The 23,180-nt window shown below is 36.3% G+C and overlaps 1 pseudogene; it reads right to left on the minus strand.

Moving 5' to 3' along the window:
- Positions 1–20,609: 20,609 nt before the first annotated feature.
- On the minus strand, positions 20,610–21,300 carry LOC118839651 (annotated as a pseudogene).
- Between the last annotated feature and the right edge of the window lie 1,880 nt (positions 21,301–23,180).

Here is a 23,180-nt window from a genome sequence, read left to right on the forward strand (position 1 = left end):
TCTTTCTTTTTTCAGTTCTCCTTGAGCATGTTCTTTTTTTTAGATTTTTTTTTTTATTTTTAGTTTACTATACTCGGTTCTACATAATTTTGAGTTCCAGATTTTCTTCCCCCACTTCCCCATCCCTTCCCAAGACTGCATGGAATCTGATACATCTTTTACATATAACACACTAGTTAAGTTGTGAAGAAGAATTATGAACAATGGAATGAATCATGAGAAAGAGGAAACAGAACCAAAAACACAACAAAACAAAAAGAAAAAAAGGGAAAAAAAGGAGAGCATAAAGTGAGCCTCAATCTGCATTCAGACTCCATAGTTGTTTCTCTGGATGTAGATAGCATTCTCCATCGTGAGTCCTTTGGAGTTGTCTTTGGGCCTTGTGTTGCCGAGAATAGCAAAGTCTACTAGGGTTAGTTGTCACAGAATCCATATACCTGTGGTTCTGTATAATGTTCTCCTGGTTTTGTTCTGCTCACTCAGCATTATATCGTGTAGGTTTTTCCAGGTTGTAATGAAGTTCGTATCATTCCCATTTCTTACAGCACAATACTGTTCCATTACCTTCATATACCAAAACTTGTTCAGCCATTCCCCAATTGATGGGCATCCCCTTGATTTCCAATTCTTTGCTACTACAAAAAGAGCCGCTATAAATATTTTTGTACATACGGGTCCTTTTCCCACTTGTATGATCTCTTTGAGATACAACCCTACCAGTTGTATTGCTGGGTCAAAGGGTATGAACATTTTTATAGCCCTTTGCGCATAGTTTCAAATTGCTCTTCAGCATGGCTGGATGAGTTCACAACTCCACCAGCAATGTACTAATGTTCCAATTTCCCCACATCCTCTTCAGCATTTATCATTTTCCTGTTTTGTAATATTAGCCAATCTGACAGGAGACATGTGGTACCTAAGAGTTGTTTTGATTTGCATTTCTCTAATCAGTAGCAATTTTGAACTTTTTTCATATGCCTATAGATATCTTTAATTTCTTCCCCTGAAAACTGCCTGTTCACATCCTTTGACCATTGCTCAATTGCGGAATGACTTGTATTCCTATAAATTTGGCTCAGTTCCCTGTATATTTTAAAGATGAAGCCATTATCAGAGACACTGATTGTAAATATTTTCTCCCAATTTTCTGCTTCTCTCCTAATCTTTGTTGCACTGGCTTTTTTTATACAAAACATTTCAACTTAACATAATCAAAATTATCCACTTTGCATTTTGTAATGCTCTCTGTCTCTTGGTGTCATGAATTCTTTTTTTTTCCATAAATCTGATAGGTAAACTATTACTTGCTCTCCCAAATTGCTTATAGTATCAGCCTTTACTCCTAAATCATGAACCCATTTTTACTTTATTTTGGAATATGGTGTAAGATATTGGTCTATGCCCAGTTTCCGCCCTACCATTTTCCAATTTTTCCAATAGTTTTTGTGAAATAGTGAATTCTTAGCCCAGAAGCTGGATTCTTTGGTTTTATCAAATTGTAGATTGCTATAGTAACCTCATTCTCGATAGAATACATGAGTCAAGGATAAAATTTGAAAATCATTTTCTCCTGGATAAACAACAATTACAGTATTTGGCCCATTTTTCCAATGTATTGTCAGATTAATATGCGGTCTGTAATCCAATATGTGCATTTCTTTAATCTGTGCTGGGGTTCAGCTAGTTTCCAATTCTTCCTGAAGATATGACTCACTTGGATACCTGGGTTCAAGATCTGTAACATCTGTAGGGGCAGTTGTTACTTCTCTATTACATCTACAATTAAGCCCCTTATCTTTGTACATTTTGCATAGCTCATTAGTTGGAATACCATCTATATTTCCTAAATCTACCCATGCTCTCAACAGAGCAGTAAATATTGCTTGCCTTGTCACTTTATTCTGACTTTGCATCTGCTGGTTATTTACTCTTCTCTCTTGAGGAAATTTATGTTTTCCCCAGTCTCCTAAGTTATTTAACTGTGAAATCTTTCAGAGGGTGCCCTATGTCCCTAATTAGTAGAGTCAAAAGAAGGTATTTATAAGCAGGGGAAGCTGTCTTAACTATTATATTCCTGTGAGAATCCTCCAAGAGAGTATCATAATAAACCCCATCATTTCCAGTCATGATTGCTGTCTTCGTGACCCCCTCCTTCAACTTTCTCATACAATCCCTAAGTGAACACCAGAATCTATCCCTCCTGTGCCACACAGAATCCACTGGATGCTCTCTGTTGCATCCCAATGCTGCTAAATGTAACATACTGGTTGCATTATTGTTACCCCCTTGTAGATGATAATCCCTGAAAGCTTGCTGCACAAAAGGATTCTGACTAATGCTTATGAATTTAAAGCAGTACACATTATCTAATGATACTCCTTCTGCCCCTTCATCACTGACTCTCACCATCCAAAGTATCTAGAATACTTCCATTCTTTGTATAAACTGACCTAAGATATCTGTAACCTCCTGCTGAGTGAAATCTTATAAAGTTTCTCTGATAACTGAATTATCTCCCTGGGTTTCTTTTTTCTTTCATAATATGTGGCGTATATCTGCCTGAGCTCCATGTGATACTATGTCTTTCTCTGTGTGAGGAGCATCATGTAAAATAGTAACATTTCATTCATGAGCTTCTAATACAGTATCGTTTTCTCTTAACTCTCTTTTCCTCTTGCTGTGGCAACAAGACTGGCAACTGGAGTCACCCTAAGCTGAACTTAGATGCAATTTTGACCTCCTTGGCTTCCTGTTTTTTCTAGCCACATTGACAGCAAAATCTTCATTCAACTCAATAGATTCTTGAACAACAATTTGTTCTTCTCCCACCTGAGATTCCCCATTTTCCTGTGGCAAATTATATTTTCCTTTAGGCTAATTAACTCTCTTTCCATCAGAATCTTCTCTTTCAACAATTTGTTCCTACTTTCATATATCAGATGATAAACTGATAATGGAATCCAGACTCTTCTAGACGGTGTTGCTTGAAATTCTCTCCCTGGTTTAACTTTAATTTCTTGTAAACTTCTTTCCAAATCTCTAGGCTCTCCCCTCTGTAGCTTTGGTTCCCAGCTTTCACAAAGTCCAGCACCTTTAGTCCATTTCCTTGCTAGGGAGGAATAAGATAAATCTTCTCATCCTGGAATGTTCATCTCTTCCTCTAAAGCCCTTCTACCTCTAAATAGAGATTTTATACCCTGAGATCCCATCCTCATTGCCAAATGTGTCAGTAAGGCAACTGTCACAATATTGATGGTGATCATGAATATGGTTCTGTATCACAGAATATAAAAGACTCTCTATATAGAAGGCAGAAGTAAAACATTTATTCAGGTACCATAGGATGACATTCCAAAACCACTAACTACAATTCAGCATAGCAACATTATTTCCCCAAACCAGTAAGCCCACTTTATCATAACAGCAAAGAACTTAAAACACAATATCAGAGTAGGGAACAAAGACATCCCATAACCTTCCACTGTGCCGGGGCCTTCCCTTAAACACTCAGAAATCCTAGCTGTATGCTTGCTTGTGTCCTCTTCCCCATTGACCCAGCAGTTCTGAGAGAGAGCTTAAGGCTACCTTCAGAGTACATATACTGTTTTTCATAACCCTTGTGACCTTTCAGCAAAAGGGTGTGGGCCTTCCTACAAACAAGCCTCTCCTAATCCAAATTCCCTTAACTAGGTCCACTTTTGACCTGTTAATGGGATTAATGGCTGAGGAAAATCTTTAATCACATTAACGCCACAGTGTTTTAAAAGCTCTTCTTTGTGTGTCTCTTATGTAAGATAGTTATCCACATTTTTCCCCTCTCCCCCTTCCCCCAGCATATGCCTCTTTTTCACCTATCCATTTTTTATATCAACTCAACATAATCAACAGAATCCCTTTTCCCCTTTCTAATGGAGCATCCTTTTAACTACCTTAATAATGATAAAGTTCATGTTACATGCATTGTTTTACCATTTGGAAAGTTAAGCAGTTTAATTTTGATTATCTTGTGATTTTTTTTTCATGTTTACCTTTATATACTTCTTTTGAGTCTTGTGTTTGAAAGTCTCATGTTCTATTTAGCTCCTTTGTTTTTGTCAGGAATGCTTAAAAATTTTCCATTTCATCAAATATCCATTTTTTCCCTTGAATTTACTTTTGTTGGATAAGTTATTGTAATTTTAAGTTCTTTTGACTGTGACAATATCATATCACAAGACTTCTGCTCTTTTAATATGGTAGCTACTAAATTCTGTGTGATCTTGACTGTGTCACCATGCTCTTTGAATGATTTCTTTTTTGACTGGTTAAATTGTATTCTCTTTGGCCTGAGAGTACTTAAATTTACCTATAATATTCCAGAGGATTTTCAGTTTGGGATCTCTTTTAGCTTTTTATTGACAGATTCTTTCAATTTCTATTTTATCTTTTGTTTCTAGGATATTGAACAGGTTACCCTGATAATTACTTTGAAATATGATGTTTAGGATCTTCTTTGATCATGAGTTTCAGGTCATCCAATAATTCTTAGATTATCTCTCCTTGATCTATTTTCCAGATCAATTGTTATTCAGAAGAGATAGTTCATATTTTCTTCTTTTTTATTCTTTTAATTTATTTTATCGTTTCCTGATTTCCCATGAAGACATTACCTTCCACTGAGCCATTTCTAAATTTTATGGAATTAATTACTTCCATTTGTTTTTGTACCTCTTTTTCCATTTGTCCAACTGTTGCTTTTTAAGTTATTCAGTATTTTTGTGCCCTTTTCTACTTACTAAGCTACTAAATGTTTACTCATATTGTTCTTCTTTTGATCTCATGTCTTTACCTAAGTTCTCCTCTACCAAATTTTTATTTTGAAAATCATTTTTAAAAACTCTTCCAGGTATTCTTGTTAGCTTTTATCTAATTCACATTTTTTGAGGTTTTGCTTGTAGCTGTTTTCACTTCATTGCCTTCTTCTGAATTTTTGTTTTGATCTTCCCTATCACCGTAATAGCTTTTTTATGGTCAGATTATTTTCTATTATTTGTTAATTTTTTGATGTTTTATTTTTAAACTTTAAACTTTACACTAAGGTTGGGCTCTGTTCTTGGCATAGATGAGGAGGGGAATGGTCTCAAACTGCAGTCATTTTAGCACTGATATTTCCAAATCTAGTTCTAGAGCTCTATGGTAGTGTGTTCTGGGTACACGTGTGGTCACTGCTCTCATGGTTTACACACTGGTCCTTACGTAGGAAGACCCCTGGATTCCTTAGGATTGCAATCAAATATACTGTTCTTAGGGTTCTTGATCCCTTGTGACCAAAAGTGCTACCCAGAGTTTCTGCTCCTTCTTTGCTGAAAGTGTTCCTTTCTGCTCTTGAACTATGACCCATTAGTGGATATAGTGATGGAGTTGCTAAATAATGTCTGTTTCTTTGTGCGGTGCTAGCATAGGGATCCCTTGTAATCTCTTTCTTACCAGTGCCAGGTACCCTTACCGTCTGTGACTTAGAAGCTCTTGAAGGTACTACTTCTTTTGTTGCCACGACCTACTCTCACCACTGGTGTTTAATCCATGTGGGTTCCAGGACAGCCTCCACCTGGTATCCCAGATCTCTCTTTCCACCCTCCCAAATTGTCTTGGGCTGGCACAGTATTTTATTATGACCTTTTCTTAGCTCTGTCACTACAGAATAAAATTTGAGGTTTTCAAGTTATTTGTAGGAGAATGTCAGGAGCATCTCACTGAGTGCTTTCTTTACACTGCTGTCTTGGCTCAGACCCTTGAAGTCTATTCTTCTTCTTTGAACCCTAAATAAATCAGTGGGCTTCTAGCAATTGAATACAGCAAAAATCAACCATGCATTCCCAGAGACCTACCTCTGATCATGACAAACATGCATGCATACAGTTCTTAATCTTATGATATATACATGTATGGTATATGTTTTTCTGTTGTGTGGTATTAATTATAAAGATATATGCACAAAAATATGCATGTTTTTACATACATACATATATGCATATATATGCATATATTATATAAGAATAATTTATTCTTGTGATCTTTTGTGATCCTTTCTTAATAATGTGACCCTATGATACCTTAAAAATTCAACATCCACAATCAGAGCTAGAAGTAGCAGCAGGGAAGAAAGTCAGACTACTAGAATAAAACATAAAGGAGAGAGACTGCAACATGTAACATTTTATGACCATTTGATTAGTGCATTTTATGTCATTCCAAATAACTTAGCTCTCCATGGCACATCAAAATGTATCTTGTGGCATGTCACATCACTTAGTGAAGTTCAGTGCTTCCTGTAGACTATCATGAAGAGTGGTTATAATTTTCCATCCTTTAGTAGGGTGTGCAGATATTTTTCAGACTTTACAAATGAGAGATGTTGACATCATTGAATATTCAATAAAAGGAACACATAAATTACCTCATTAGCAACTGGATGAGATTCTTTTTGTTCTTATTTAAAAGTATGCTAAGTCTAGATAGAAGGACTCATGATTCATTTAATTTATAAATGTTACACAATTTATGCTTCAAAAGCTGAATTACATGAAAGAGGATTTACTTTATCCAATAATGAATGATTTTATCATATGTATTTATACATATACACACACCATGAATTAACTGAAATTGCAATCTGATTCAAAACTGCTAGGCATATTGTGGGATAACAGGGACAACAAACTGATATTTTCAAAGCAATTTCATGATTCAAATTAATCCAATCCATCAACAATAAAGAAGAAAATTGAACTAAAGATGTAATATTTCACTGTGATAATAACTTGGGTAACAAAGATATCAGGTATAGAATAAAATAAGTATTTAAAGTTTTCAAAAAGAGAATTTTCTATGCTCAAATGGATTTTGGATCTTATCTCATATCCCTAACATATTGCTCCTTATCATGTGCAGAAATTCATTGAATTCAAGACTTAAGAGACATCCCAGGAACCATCTAGTTCAAACCATAGTCCCAAAGAAGCACCATTATAACATACAGGAGGAAATAAAATTCATTATGTTTCCCCATCTTGCTCCTTGATATGCCAAATATCCTGGTCAAGGCCTGACACAAACCAATCCATAAACAGAAACTACAGTGAAACACTTATAGATTATAAAATTAAGTAAAAGTAAATTTACTACTAAATAATTAAATATACAAAGCTTTGCAATTGAAAAAGATATAAAAATAGATTACTCCCTTTGGCATTCTCATTCAGTATAGAAGCCACTCAACTAAGTCACAAAGGCATTCCTTGTGAGCTACAAAATCTCATGTAAGACTGACATGTTATTTAATTGATTGTTGTTGTATGTTTAGCTTCAGACAAGAAAGTAGCTAAACTTCTTTCTTAGACTCTTAAAAGGTCAATATACCATATGCCTTTAGAGCTTTCATTAATCTATCTGTCATCATCAACATCTATATAACACCTATTATGAAGAAACTGAGCAAAGATAGATCAAATTAATTGACCAATGTCATGTGGTTATTAATTATCTGACGCCAGATTTGAACTGAGGTTTTCCTGCCTCCAAACCTATTTTTCTATTCACTGTGCCAATGTGTGATCCAGCTGCAATAAGGGTGGAGCTTCTGGGTAGACAGAAAAAAGTAAGTGTGAAGGTGCAGGTATGAAAGAGAAAGTAGCAGGAAGTACTGGCCTCAGCCATAGAAATGTTTGGAGTGTGGAAACACTTGGATGCAGTGAGCCAACCATTGTGTACTGGAGAATTAGTCTTCTAATCTCTTTTAAAGGATTTCCAATAGGGGGAAACCCATTATGTGTATTCCAGGTGACCACTTGTTCCCCCTCCTTTTCATTTTCCTTTTGCTTCTTGTCTACCCCCATTCAATTATATATTCTTTGAGGGAAGGGACTGAAATTGCATTCTCAGAGCTTAGAAGAGAGCCTGGTACAAAGTAGGTGCTTAATAAAAGAATACTATATGGATATGTATGTATTCACACATATCACTTGAGCTTAGAAATTCTGAGTTGTTCTAGGCTAAACAAATCTGATAACCTCATTAAGTCTTACAATAATATGGTGAGCCATTGATAGCAGGAGGTAGAAATAGGTGATTAGGGTAGGGAAGAAGCTGCATCAGGTTGTATAAGGAGGCTCAAACTGCACCAATTAAGAAACAATGGGAGTCAAAACTCCCATGGTGATCAAGAGTAGGATCTGACTGTGAATGACCATTTTACTTCTAGTCTCATTTACATAAGGAAAACCAATCTCAAAAAAGGGTAGCTTAAGCATGTTAAATTTGGTACTAAAGGACAAAAATGCGAAAAATAGATAAAAATTACAGAGAAGATGTGTAGTCAATACAGAGGAGAAGAGGAATTTCATGTTTACAAAATTATTGTAAAGAGGATTCCTATTAAAAAAACATCATGGTCTAGTTTACTTCTGAAGACCTATCAAACCCTGAGATTCTGTGTTTCTGAATCTAACTCCATGGAGGCCCAGAATTCCAATATATGTATATGCTTCCAAACATAATAAAAATTTTGAAGTAGCCATCTTCAATTTAGACACAAATCTATCTTCTGCACAACTGCCAAATAAACTTCCTCTAGTATAAATCTTACTCAACATTCTTGTCCTCATGAATCTTAAGTAACTGTCTATTGCTTTTATGATGAAGTATGGATCCCTCAGCTTGACATTTACATTCCTTTAGACAGTTTGACTACAATGTACTTTTATTTTTTTTTTACAAATTAATTTTTTAGTTTTAGTTTTCAAAATTCACTTTTATAGGTTTTAAATTTTCCCCACCTCCCTCCCCCCTTTCCTTCCCTGAGACAGTGTGCAATTCAGTATAGGCTCTATATCTACATTCTTATTAAATATATTTTTGTATTAGTCACGTTGTATAGAAGAATTGGAAGAACCACAAGGGTATACCACACACACTCATTTGGGTATCTTATCCCACAGGAAAGAAGGAGAAAGAAGTTAAAAGGAGTGACAATAGAAGGGAGGGTAGAAAGGGAATGAGGTAATCAAAAACAAATGCTTTGAAAAAGGGACAAAGTCAAGCGAGAAAATTAAATAAAGGGGGATAGGTTAGGAAGGAGCAACATATACTTAGTCTTCCACAATTTGAGTATTGTGAAAGGGTTTTACATAATGATATGCATGTGTCCTATGTTGAATTGCTTCCCTTCTTAGGGAAGGTGAGTGGGGAGGGAAGAGGGGAGAGAACTTAGAACTCAATGTTTTAAAAACAGATGTTCAAAACCAAAAAAAAAAACAAAACAAAATAACAAGTTTTTCCATTCAACTAGGAAATAAGATACACAGGCAAAGGGGCGTAGAAATTTATCTTGCCCTACAAGAAAGGAAGTGAAAAGGGGATGGGAGGGGAGTGGGGTGACAGAAGGGGGGGGGGCTGACTGGGGAATGGGGCAACCAGAATATATGCCATCGTGGAGTGGGCAGGAGGGTAGAAGTGGGGAGAAAATTCATAATTCAAACTCTTGTGAAAATCAGTGCTAAAAACTAAATATATTAAAAATAAATAAATAAATTTTAAAAAGTACTGCAAGCAGTCACAAAAAAAACAATACAAATATTGTGGAACTACAGTCAGAAGCACACAGGATCTTTCAGCTTTTACATAAAATGACAGGAGAAATTGGAATATGATATTCAGAAGGGCAAAGGAGCTGGGACTACAACCAAGGATCAGATACCCAGCTAAATTGAGCATAATTTTTCAGGCAAGAAGATGGACATTCAATGAAATAAGGGAATTCCAGACCTTCCTGATGGCCAGAACTCAATGGAAAATTTGATGTTCAAACAGAAAACTCAAGAGAGACATAAAAAGGTAGACTAGGGGAAAAAATCCCCACAAAACTTATTAATCAATAAGGGCAAAATATTTACATCTTTTTATAGGATTATATCATCTTACATATGAGATAGATATATAGATATAGATATCTATATATTTGTGTGTGTATGTATATGTTAATCTTGAGAACAGTACAGTTATTATGACAATTGAAAGGGATACACATAGACTATGGATGTCTGTATAAAATAACTGATATAAGGATAAAAACATAATTAAGAGATGTAAAGGGAAGGTTCTGAGAGAAGAGATAAGGAGGTAGTAGAAAAGGGCACATTACATGAAATGAAGAGGCAAAAAAGCACATTATGGTAGAGGGAAAGAAGGGAGGGAGAAGAGCAGTATTTGAGCTTTACTCTCATTGTACTAGTTCAAGAAGGGAAGAACACACCCTGATAAGTATAGAAATCTAACTTGTCCTACAGGCAGTAGTGGGGAAATGGGCAAAAAAGGAAGGGGCTGCTCAGAGGGGAGGGATGAAGTAGCAAGTGGAAAATGGTAAGATAAGGTAGGGGAATCAAGAGGGAGGGTAAACTGAGGAAGGCAGTGGTCAAAAGCAAAACTTTGTTGAGGAGTGGAAGGGGAAAGGGAGAAATAAAAGCATAAACAGGGGGCAAATAGGATGGAGAAAAAGACACCGATAGAAATCATAACTGAATGTGAATGGGATGAACTTTCCATAAAATGGAAGCAGACAGCAGAATGGATTAGAAACCATAATCCTACAATATGCTGTGTACAAGAAACAAATTTGAAACAGGGAGATACACACAGTGTAAAGGTAAAAGACTGGAGTAAATTACATTGTGTTTCAGCTAAAGAAAAAAAAAAGTGGGTGTAGCAATCCTGATCTGACACAGGTAAGTTCAGTATGAAGGGATGATATCTAAAAAAATAAAATAAAATTAAGGGATGAGAGAGGAATATATTGAGAGAGGGAGAAAGGGAGAGATAGAATGGGGTAAAGTATCACACATGAAAGTGGCAAAAAAACAGTTCATTGGAAGGAAAGAGGGGGCAGGTGAGGGGGTATGAGTGAATCTTGCTCTCATCGGATTTGACCTGAGCAGGGAATAACATACACACTCAATTGGGTATCTTATCCCAACATGAAAGTAGGGGGAAGGGGATAAGAAAGGGGGGGAAGAAAAAAGGGAGGGTAGATAGGGGGAAGAAGTAACCATATGCAAACACTTTTCAAAAGTGTCGGGGGCAAGGGAGAAAATTGAATAAAGGGGGAAAGGGTAGGATGGAGGGAAATATAGGTAGTCTTTTACAACCTCACTGCTTATGGGAGTGTTTTGCATAATGATATATATGTGGCCTATGTTGAATTGCTTGCCTTTTTAGGGAGAGTGAGTGGGGAGGGAAGAGGGGAGAGAATTTCGAACTCAAAGTTATAAAAGCAGATGCTCAAAAAGAGTTGTTGGCTTTTTTTCTTTTTGCATGCAACTGGGAAATAAGATATACAGGCAATGGGGCCTAGAAATCTATCTTCCCCTACAAGAAAGTAAGGGGAAAAGGGATACAGGGAGATGGAGTGGGGTGACAGAAGGGAGGACTGACTGGGGAGCAGGGCAATAGAGTGCGGGAAGAGTAGGAATGGGGAGAAAATTTGTACCTTAACATCTTGTGGAAATCAATGCTGAAAACTAAAAAAAATATTAAATAATAAAGTATGGAATTAAAAAAAAAGTCAAGTAATTGACTGGGGAAACAAGCAGACAGCATAAAAGGACTCAGAATATAGAATTTTTCTTTGATGACAAAGAAGACTAAAATATACAGACAGAAGAAGTCAACAACGTCAAAGAGGCTACATCAAAAGCATCCAAGAAAATTTTAAGTTGTTCTTAATCCATAGAAGAGCTCAAAAGGATTTGGAAAACAACTTAAGAGCAGAGAAAAAATTGGGAAGTGAAATGAGAGTGATGCAAGGAAATCATCTAAAAAGAGTCAACAGCTTGCTAAAGGAGACTCCAAAAAATACTGAGGAAAATAACACCTTAAAAAATAGACTAATCCAAATTGCAAAAGAAGTCCAAAAAGCCAATGAGGAGAAGAATGCCTTCAAAGGCAGAATTAGCCAAATGGAAAAGGAGGTCCAAAAGATCACTGAATAAAACAATGCCTTATAAAGTAGAATAGAGTTAGTGGATGCTAGGCTCTTTATGAGAAATCCAGAAATTATAAAACAGAACCAAAAGAATGAAAAAATGGATGACTGTGAAATATATCATTGGAAAAATGGTTGACCTGGAGAATAGATCCAGCAGAGGCAATTTAAGAATTATTGGACTACTTGAAAGCCATAATAGAAAAATGACATAGACATCATCCTTTCTATAACAATTCTGACAAATCTTCCAAGCTTCTCTTGAGTACATTCAGTAAGGAGAAACTCACTACCTCTTAGCACAGACCATTTCAATCTCGATATTCTTGATCATTAAGAGGTGCATCTTTTCCTCAAACCTATGCTTCTCTCTTTACAACTACAATAGTTTGTTCCTTGTTCTACTTTTAGGACTATATAGAACGAGTTTAAATGCTCTTCTGCGTGACAGCTTTTCAAATACATGCAGACTGCTATCATGTGTTTCTTAAGTCTTATTCTTTGTGGTTTCAACATCCCCAGTTCTTTTTAGTGATACTCATTTCACAAGACATGGATCTTCATCCTCTCCACTGTATTCTGGATCTTTTCCATATTATGTTTTCTCATGTAAGTGCCTTTATTTTCTATTTTAAATTAAATTTATTTATATTTAGTTTAGAACACTCACTTTTTCTATTTTTTTTCTTCTCTCTCACTTCTCCCATCCACCAAATGGCACATAATCTGACAGAGCCTCTACATAAACATTTATATTGAACATATTCTCACATTAGTTATTTTGTAAAGAAGAATTAGAACAAATGGGAGGAACCATGAGAATGAAGAAATGAGAGAAAGAGAGAGAGAGAGAGAGTAAATAGTAGGCTTCGATCTTCTTTTAGACTCAATAGTTCTTCTTGAGGTGGATAGCATTTTCCATAATGAGTATTTTAGATTTGTCTTAAATCCTTGCATTACTGGGAAAAGACAAGTCTATCAAAGCTGATCATTGCACAGTGTGGCTGTTACTGTGTATAATATTCTCCTGGTTCTGTTTACTTCACACAGCATTAGTTCATATAAGTGTTTCCAGGCTTTTCTGAATTCTTCTTGCTCATCATTTCTTATAGTACAATAGTATGTGTATATGTATGTGTATGCATATTTGTATGTATACATACACCCATCTATACATATATAAATTCATGTATGTGTATATATACACATGAATAGATATACAAATATATACACTGATGTATATTTACACACATACACACATATATGTACATATATGTATAAATATCTATATCAATATGGATAAATATCTATAGACACAGATAGATATATCTGTATCTATATATGCGTATGTATATATGTATATATAAATGTATATATATATATGCATGTATATGTGTATATATATATAGATAGAGAGAGAGAGAGAGCACAGACATGTGAGTTGAATATGAAAGGATAATATCTAAAACTAATATTTATGAATGAGGGAGGAATGTACAGGGAGAAAGAGAAAGGGATAAGTAGATTATAGTAAATTATCTCACACAAAAGAGGCAATACAAAGCTTTTGCTTTGGGAAGGACAAAGGGGGAGGTGAGGGGCTCTGAGTGAACCATACTCTCATCAGAATTGGTTCAAAAAGGGAATAATACATCCATTCAATTGGGTATTGAAATCTATCTTACTTACCGAACAAGAAAGTAGGAGGGTAAATATAAAAGAAGTAAGGGTAATAGAAAGAAGGGCAGATTAAGGGAGAGGATAATCAGAAGCAAAACCCTTTTGAGGAGATACAGAGTAAAAGGAGAGAGGGAATAGAATAAATGGGGTGGGGCAATCGATTGGAGGGAAATACAATTAGAAAGTATCAAAAAATTTGGAGCAAGTTTCTTTGGTAAAGACCTAATTTCTCAAACATATAGAGAATGAGTCAAAGTATTAAAAACAATGACAACCATCCCCCAATTGATAAATGATCGAAGGACATAATCAGTTTTCAGATGAAGTAATCAAAGCTATCTATAGCCATATTGAAAAAAAAATAACTCACTCTTGATCAGAGAAATGCAAATTAAAACAATTCTGAAATACTACCTTATACCTATTAGATTGGCTAATGAAACAGATAAGACAATGACCAAATGTTAAAGGGGATGTGATAAAAATGACACTGTAATCAAATATTGGTGGAGTTGTGAACTGATTCAATCATTTTGGAGAGCAATTTGGAACTTTGCAAAAAGAGCTATAAAATTATATATACACTTTGACCTAGCAATACCACTATAATGTCGGTATCATAAATGCGATAAAAAGCAAAAAGTGAAAGGACCTATCTGTATAATATATTTATAGCAGCTATTTTCTCAGGGTAAAAAATTAGAAGTTGAGGGGAAGCTGATCTTTAAAAGTAGAAGCTACATGGTCCTCCAGAATCTTGACTTGGTTCCATGATATTTAAATTGCTCCTGGCCATTTGCAATACTTTCTCTTTGACCTTTACATTTTGGAATTTGGCTACAATATTCTTTGGCATTTTCAATTTTGGATTCATTTTAGGTGGTGATATGTGGATTCTTTCAATGGATACTTTAGCCTGTGGTTCTAGGACCTCAAGGCAGTTCATATTGATTTTTTGAAAAAAATTCTGTGCAGGCTCTATTTTTTAATCATGGATTTCAGGTAGACCAATAATCCTTAAATTATCTCTCCTGGATGTATTTTCCAGTTCACTTGTTTTTCCAGTGAGGTATTTTATGATTCCTTCTATTTGTTAATTCTTTTGATATCATTTTACTGATTTTTAATATCTTGTACAGTTATTACCTTCTGCTTGCCCGATTATAATTTTTGATAATTTCTTTTCTTCAGCTTATTTTCCATTTGGTCAATTCTACTTTTTAAGTAGTTGCTTTCTTCACTATGCTTTTTTTCCAATTTGGGCAACTGCTTTTTTTTCAAGAATTTTTTTTTCTAGTTGATTTTTGACTTCCTATTCCAAACTGTTAAATCTCTTATCTATCTCTCCTTTCTTTTCTACCCTTCTAATTTGACTTTTAAAATTCTTCTTGAACTCTTCCAAGAAGGCTTTTTGGGTCTGAGACCAGTTCATATTCCCTTTTGAGGTTACGGTTGTGGTTATATAGTCCTCTTCTGAACTTGTGTTTTGATCTTCCTCATCTCCATAGAAAGAATCTGTACGCAGTGTCCATTTATGCTTTTTGTTCATGATGTTTACTTGTGTCCTTGCTTTGAAAGTTGAGCGCTGCTTCTGGGCACCAGGAGCACTGTCTCTAGTTTCTTGTACTGGGGGCCAGGGGTATGGCCACTGGTGTTGTGTGCTGGGAACTCAGGTGTTGGAAGCTGAAGACTGTATGGGTCTGGCAGTTTACCTGGTGCTGAGCTGGGGTACAAGGGGTATTAAGTGGCATATGGTTTTTCTGTGCATTTTCCAGGGGCTCCACTGAATTTCTTGGGGTGGGAGTGGGATTCTGGCCCCTGGAAGACCCCTGGTCACCCAGGCTGTGGTGAAGCCTAGGGAGGTTTGGCTGCTGGAGGTTGCCTGTCAGCCTGGAGTTGTGCTGAAGCATGGCAAGGTTCTACTGTTTTGAAAGTTTTGAGAGTCTGACAGTTGATCAAATGTCCCATTTTTTCCATTCAGAACTATACTTAACTTTGCTGAGTACAGTATTTTCAGCTAGATTATCAGTTCTTTTGGTGTTTGATAGTGTTCTAAGAGCTGTAGTTTTTAGTGTCTCTGCTGCTAGCTCCTCAGTGATTTTGATTTTGGTACCATCATATTCAAATTGATTTTTATTATTGCTTTTAATATTTTATCCTTGAGCTGGGGGTTTCAGAATATGACTATAACATTTCTATGAGTTTTCCTTATAGGATCTCTTTCAAATGTTGATAAATTATTTTTTTTCTATTTTCCACTCCCCCCCCACTTTGTTATAATGCTTCAGGAAATTTTTAATTATTTCTTACATTATTGTATCACGATTCTATTTTTTAATCACAGTATTCATGGAGTCTGATTATTCTTATGTTTTCTCTTCTTGATTTGTTCTCCAGATAATTTGTTTTCCTTATAAAATGTTTCACTTTCTCTCCTTTTTTATTCATTAAATTTTGTTTAATTATTTCTTGATCCCTTATTGCCCAATTCTGATTTTCCAGGTGTCATTTGCTTTCTTATGATTCTAGATCTCGGGGATGGAGCCAAGATGGTGGCTTGAAAACAAGGTCTAACTTAAACTGTTCCCCAAATCCTTCCAAACACCTGTAAAAATGACTCTAACAAATTCTAGAGCTATAGAACCCACAAAATAACAGAGGGAAACAAGAATCCAGAACACGATGGCCTGGATGGTCCCCGGGAAGAGTCTATCACACTGTGCTGGGAGGAAAGCACAGCCCAACATGGGCAGTGCCACAACAGACCAGGCTGGATTAGATTAGGCAGAGCAGGCCTTAGGGCACTGAATCACTGAACTGTGGCAGTTACCAGACTTCTCAAGCCACAAAAGCCAAAGGCAACAGAGCTGGTCAGTGGTAAAACTGCTGGATCTGTGTGAGGGAAGTGCCCAGTATGACCATGGCCCCTGCATGATGAAGGTGGTTGTAGCTGTGGTGATGGTAGCAGCGGCAACAGTAGCAGCAGTGGTGGCTACTTCTGGGCCCCAGGTGCACACAGTAAGGGGAATCAAGCAGCTGATCAGAGCAGGATTGCAGAGATGGCTTTGCTGGCATCAAGGCAAGGTTCTCTTGCTTTGCCCTACTTGAATCTGGGTCACAGTCCTGGTTGTTGGTTCTAGGGGGAGGAGGAGCACTGCTGTGGAAGGGCTTTGTGGTGCCTGTGGAGAGGAAATCCTCCTGGTAGTTACATGAAAGAAAGAAGTGACTGCACTCACAGACCAGAGTACAGGCCAGGAGAGAAGCAGCATACTGCCTTAGAATAGAAGTATCCATGAAAACTGCAGCACAAAACCCCTGAAGCTTGGGACAAAGCACTATCCACTCTACAAGTAATCATACCCTGACAAAGAGATCAAAAGTCAAGTAATTGGCTGGAAAAAAAGAGCAAGAAGGGTAAAAGGACTCTGACTATAGAATCTTTCTTTGGTGACAAGGAAGATCAAAACATATAGGCAGAAGAAGTAAATAAAATCAAAGAACCTACATCAAAAGCCTCCAAGAAAAATAGGAATTGGTCTCAGACCATGGAAGAGCTCAAAAAGGATTTGGAAAATCAAGTAAGAGAAGTAGAGGAAAAATCAGGAAGAACAATGAAAATGATGTAAGAAAATCGTGAAAAATGAGTCAACAGCTTGCTAAAGGATACCCCCAAAATCCTGAGGAAAACAGTAACTTAAAAATATACTGACCCAAATGGCAAAAAAACCTCCAAAAAGCCAATGAGGAGAAGGATGCCTTAAAAGGCAGAATTAACCAAATGGAAAGTGAAGTCCAAAAGACCACTGAATAAAATACTTCCTTGAAAATTAGAATGGAGCAAGTGGAAGCTAGTGACTTTATGAGAAATCAAGATATGATAAAACAGAACCAAAGGAATGAAAGAATGGAAGACAATGTGAAATATCTCATTGGAAAAAAACACTGACCTGGAGAATAGATCCAGGAGAGATAATTTAAAAACTATTGGACTACCTGAAAGCCATTATAAAAAAAAAGCCTAGACATCATTTTTCAAGAAGTTCTCAAGGAAAACTGCCCTGATATCCTGAAGCCAGAGGGTAAAATAGAAATTGGAACTATCTGCCAATTGCATCTTGAAAAAGATCCCCAAAAGGAAACTCCTAGCAGTATTGTCACCAAATTACAAAGTTTACAGGTCAAGGAGAAAATACTGCTAGCAGCCAGAAAGACAATTTGTGTATTGTGGAAATACAATCCGGATAACACAAGATCTAGAAGATTCTACATCAAGAGATGGAAAAGCTTCAATATAATATTCCAGAGGTCAAAGCAGCTAGCATTACAACCAAGAATCACCTACCCAGCAAAACTGAGTATAATGCTCCCAGGAAAAATATGGATTTTCAATAAAATAGAGGACTTTCAAGCTTTCTCCATGAAAGGACCAGAGATGAATAGAAAATTTGACTTTCACATATAAGCATTAAGAGAATCATGAAAAGAAAAACAAGAAAGAGAATTCATAAGGGACTTACTGAAGTTGAACTGTTTTTTTTATGTTCCTACATGAAAAGAGGATGTGTGTAATTATATATATATATATATATATACACATGTAGACAGAGGGCACAGGGTGAGTTGAATATGAAGGGAGGATATCTAAAAAATAAAATAAAATTAAGGGGTGAGACAGCAATGTATTGAGAGAGTGAGAAATTGAGAGATAGAATGGGGTAAATTATCCCATATAAAAGTGGCAAGTGGCAAGAAAAACAGCTCTGTGGGAAGGGAAAAAGTGACAGGGGAGGGGGAATGAGTGAATCTTGCTCTCGTTGGATTTGATTAGAGGAAGGAATAACATACACACTCAATTGGGTATCTTACTCCACAGGAAAGTAAGGGGAAGGGGATAAAAAGAGTGGTGATAGAAGGGAGGGCAGATAGGGGGAGGAGGTAATCAAAAGCAAACACTTTTGAAAAAGGACAGGCTCAAGGGAGAAAACTGAATAAAGGGAGATGGGCTAGAACGGAAGAAAATATAGTTAGCCTTTCACAACATGAATTTTGTGGAAGTGTTTTACATAATGATACATGTGTTACCTATGTTGAATTGCTTGTCTTCCTAGAGAGGGTGGGTGGGTAGGGAAGAAGGAAGTGAGTTTAGAACTCAAATTTTGAAAAGCAGATGCTCAAAAAAGTTGTTTTTGCATGCAGTTGGGAAACCAGATATATAGGGAATGGAGCATGGGAATCTATCCTGCCCTAGAAGAAAGTGAGGAGAAAGGGGATGGGGGGAGTGGGGTGACAGAAGGGACAGCTGACTGGGAAAGGAGGCAATTAGAATATATGCCATCTTGGAACGAGGGAAAGGGTAGAAATAGGGAGAAAATTTGTAACTCAAAATCTTTTGGAAATCAGTGTTGAAAACTAAAATATTAAATAAAAATGATAAAATTAAAAAAAAACAATTCAAATATTGTGGAATCACAATCAGAATAACAGAAGATCTGGCAGTTTCTACATTAAGGGATCAAAGGACTTGTAATATCATATTTCGGAGGTCAAAGGAGCTAGGATTAAAACCAAGAATCACTTGCCCAGCAAAATTGAGTATAATACTCCAGGGCTAAATATGGATTTTCAATAAAATAGAGGATTTTTAAGCATTCTCAATGAAAAGACCAGAGATGAATAGAAAATTTGACTTTCTAATAGAAGCATCAAGAGAAGCTGAAAAAAAACAAAGAGGAAAGAGAAATCATAAGGGACTTCTTTAAAGTTGAACCGTTTTGTTTACATTCTTACATGGAATGATGTTATTTGTAACTTATGAGACCCTTTTCAGTATTAGGGATTACGGTAGTTTAAGGGAATACACACACACACACACACACACACACACACAAGCATATATATATATATATATATATATATATATATATATATATATACACAGAGGGCACAGGATGAGTGGAATATGAAGGGATGATATCTAAAAAAAATTAAGGGGTGACATAGCAGTATATTGGGAGAAGGAGAAAAGCAGAGATAGAATGGAATAAACTATCTCACATAAAAGTTGCAAGAAAAAGCAGTTTAAAAAAATTCTGGATCTCCTTTTCTAATTGATTGACTGTCTTTTCCTAAACTTCTTGTTTTCCTTGGATTATTCCTTTTTTTCCACTATCTTTCTCACTTGATATTTAAAGTCTTTTTTTGAGTTCTTCTATGAATCATTTTTGGGCAGGTGACTATTTGACATTACTCTTTGGGTTTCTTTGCTGCAATATCTTCTTCTGAAGATGAACATCTGTCTTCTCTATTACCGTAATAACTTTCTATGGTTGGATTCTTTCTCTTTTGCATGTTCATTTTTTGTGGTAATAGCTTAATTTTTGTAATCATCTCTATTCCTGAGATATGGAGGATGGTGCCTCTTTCCCCAGATCTTCATTTCTCCCCTCTGATCTGAAACTGTAACCACCAAAGCCTCCAGCCTCCCATAACTGCTAACAGCCATGTGCATTCTGCCCCACTGCTTCTGCACTCATGAGACTTTTGCTGGTTTCTTCTTGCCCCCGATGCTCTGAGCAGGACAGCTAGGTTTGGTGTTCCTTGTTAATGGAGGTTCTCTCAATTTTTCTGGCTCGGGCTCCCAACTCCCCTCACTATCCCAGGGGCAAAAGTTCCTGTGATTGGGGCCCAGGCAGCCTCCCAAATCAACTAACCCCAGGGCTTGCTGCTTGCTGTTTATGCAGACCCCATCCTGGAGGTGTTCACTCCTCACAGGGTTCAAACTTCATATGGTGATTTTTCTTCTGATCTTCTCAAATTGTGTCAGGTGGACCCAAGTTGTGTCCCTAATTTTATTCATTTTATCTGCACTTTTTTTCTCCAAAAGCTGCTGTTTTATCTCTTTTTTGAGGGAAACCATCTAGCCAATGAGTCAGTTGAGGTTGGAGAAAGTTGGATGCTCAATGTCCAGGTTCTGGCCACAGATGTTGCAGATTGTTTCATCGTCCACCATGAAGGCACAGTCTAAGTGCTCCAGTGTGGTGTGAGTCATTAGGATGGAGTTTTAGAATTCTACTATAGCTGAGGATACCTGTGGTACTGGGTAGATGGCTAACTCCAGCTTGGACTTTTTGCCTTAGTCAAAAGGGAGCCCTTCCATCACCAAAGAGGTGAAACTTTAAACTGTGGCCCACAAAGCTATGAAATATTAGGGATCCCTGTAGCCCTGTACATTGGTCCAACAGTTTTCAGATGCACTCCAATTCAAGATCAAATATTTCCTTCCCGATAGTGTAATACTCATAATTGTTAGCAGCATCCTCCTTGGCAGAGATCAGCTACTCAGCATGGAATATCTGTTCATAGATGCTAGTCCAAACCTCATCTGTTACTGCAGGAACCAAGTTTACAAAGGCGGGTCTGGGGACATTCTTGCCAGCTCCAGTCTCACTGAAGAAGGTATTGGAAGAGTCATCACCACCCCCCAAGGTTCTGCCACTGGACATTGTACCATTGGGGTGGATACCAGGCTTTAAGCAATATAATTCCCAGCAGGCATTGTCCATTAGCACTCCAGCCCTGTCGATGTAGATGGGGATACACTCACGCATAGTGGATCTAATGTGTGAAGATTGGAGGATGCCATTGATTGCAGACAGGTTAAGGTTCTCTGCCAACACAGAAAATCCTCCCCCACCCATACTGTTTTCTAAGGAGTTCATTTCTTCGCTGAATTGTTGTGCCTCTTTTACCATTACATGTCATTTTTACATTTAATTCTAGTCTTGCATTTGTTTTTCAGTATTTCTAATTTGGTGTTTAATAGAGGACTTTTAACTTATTCATTTTCTAAGTGTTGTTGTTTTAAGCTGCATATCCAATTTATTGATCTGTTCTTTCTCTGTTTTATCATTGGTCATTTAGAGTTAAATTTTCCCTGAAGTACTGCTTTGGCTCCATATCATAAATTTTGGTTCATTGTCTCATTGTTTTTATTCTCTGTAACGAAATTATTTATTGTTCACATGATTTTTTTTCTTTTACCCATTCATTCTTTAGGATTAGATTATTTAGTTTCCAATTAATTTTTAATCTATTTCTATGGCCTATCATTGAATATAAGTTTCATTTCATTCTGATATTTTACAGAATCATTTAACAGTTCTATTTTGCAGCACTTGATTGTGAGGTTGCTATGTACTCGTATATGGTCAGTTTTTATATTATTACCATGTACCACTGAGTAAAAGGTATATTCCTTTCTATTCCCATTAAGTTTTCTCCTGAAATGTATTATGTTTAATATTTCTAAAATTCTATTTAACTCATTAAGCTCTTTCTTGTCTCTGTGTGTGTGTTTTTGCTAGATTCATTGGGTTTTGGGGTGGGGGGGAAATTAAAGGTCCCCCACTAGTATGGTTTTACTGTCTATTCCCTCCTTTATCTCATTAACTTTATCTTTTTTTTAAAGTAACTGTTCCTTAATTGCTAAATGGTCAAAGGCTATAAACAGACAGTTTTCTGAAGAAGAAATCAAAGCTATCTCTTACCATGAACATATACTCCAAATCTCTATTGATTAGAGAAATGCAAATTAAAATAATTTTGAGATACTACTTCACACCTATCAGATTGGCTAATATGATAGAAAAGGAAAATGACAAGTGTTTGAGAGGATGTGGGAAAATGGGGACACAAATGCCCTCTCTATGGACTTTTGAACTGATCCAATTATTTTGGACACCAAACTGGAACTATTCCCAAAGGGCTATAAAAGTGCATACACTTTGGCACAGAAATACCACTACTAAGTCCGTATCCTAAAGAGATTTTAAAAAAGTAAGAAGACCAATATTTACAAAAATATTTGTAGCCACTCTTTGTTGTGGCAAAGAATTGTAAATCAAAAGAATGCACCTCAATTGGGGAATGGTTGAAGAAATTTTGCTTTACTATTGTGATGGAATAATATTGGTAAATAAGCAATGATGAGCAGTATAGTTTCGATAAAAACTTTCAAAGACTTACATCAAGTGAAACAAAGTGAAGTGAGCAGGACCAGTAGGACAGTGTATACAGTAACATTGTATGATTATCAGTTATAAATGACAGAGCAATAGAATGATCTGTGACAGTCCTGAAGGACTTATGCTGAAAAATTCTATCCAACTCCAGAGAATAAATTGATGGAGCCTGAATGCAGACAGAAGCATATTTTACCTTCTAAATATTTTTTCTAAATTTTTTGGTTTGTGTATTCTTTGCCAACAAGGTTAATATATAAATATGTATAATCTACACTAAATTGCTTGCCTTCCCAAGTAATGGGGAAGAAAGAGATGTATAGAATTTATAACTCCAAATAAAAAGGAAATGAATGTTAATTTTTTTTAATTTATTTAATATATTTAGTTTTCAGAATTGATTTTCACAAAAGTTTGAATTACAAATTTTTTCCCCATTTCTACCCTCCCCCCACTCCAAGATGACG

Source organism: Trichosurus vulpecula, chromosome 2, assembly GCF_011100635.1.
Source record: "Trichosurus vulpecula isolate mTriVul1 chromosome 2, mTriVul1.pri, whole genome shotgun sequence".
In the NCBI taxonomy this organism is placed as follows: Eukaryota; Metazoa; Chordata; class Mammalia; order Diprotodontia; family Phalangeridae; genus Trichosurus; species Trichosurus vulpecula.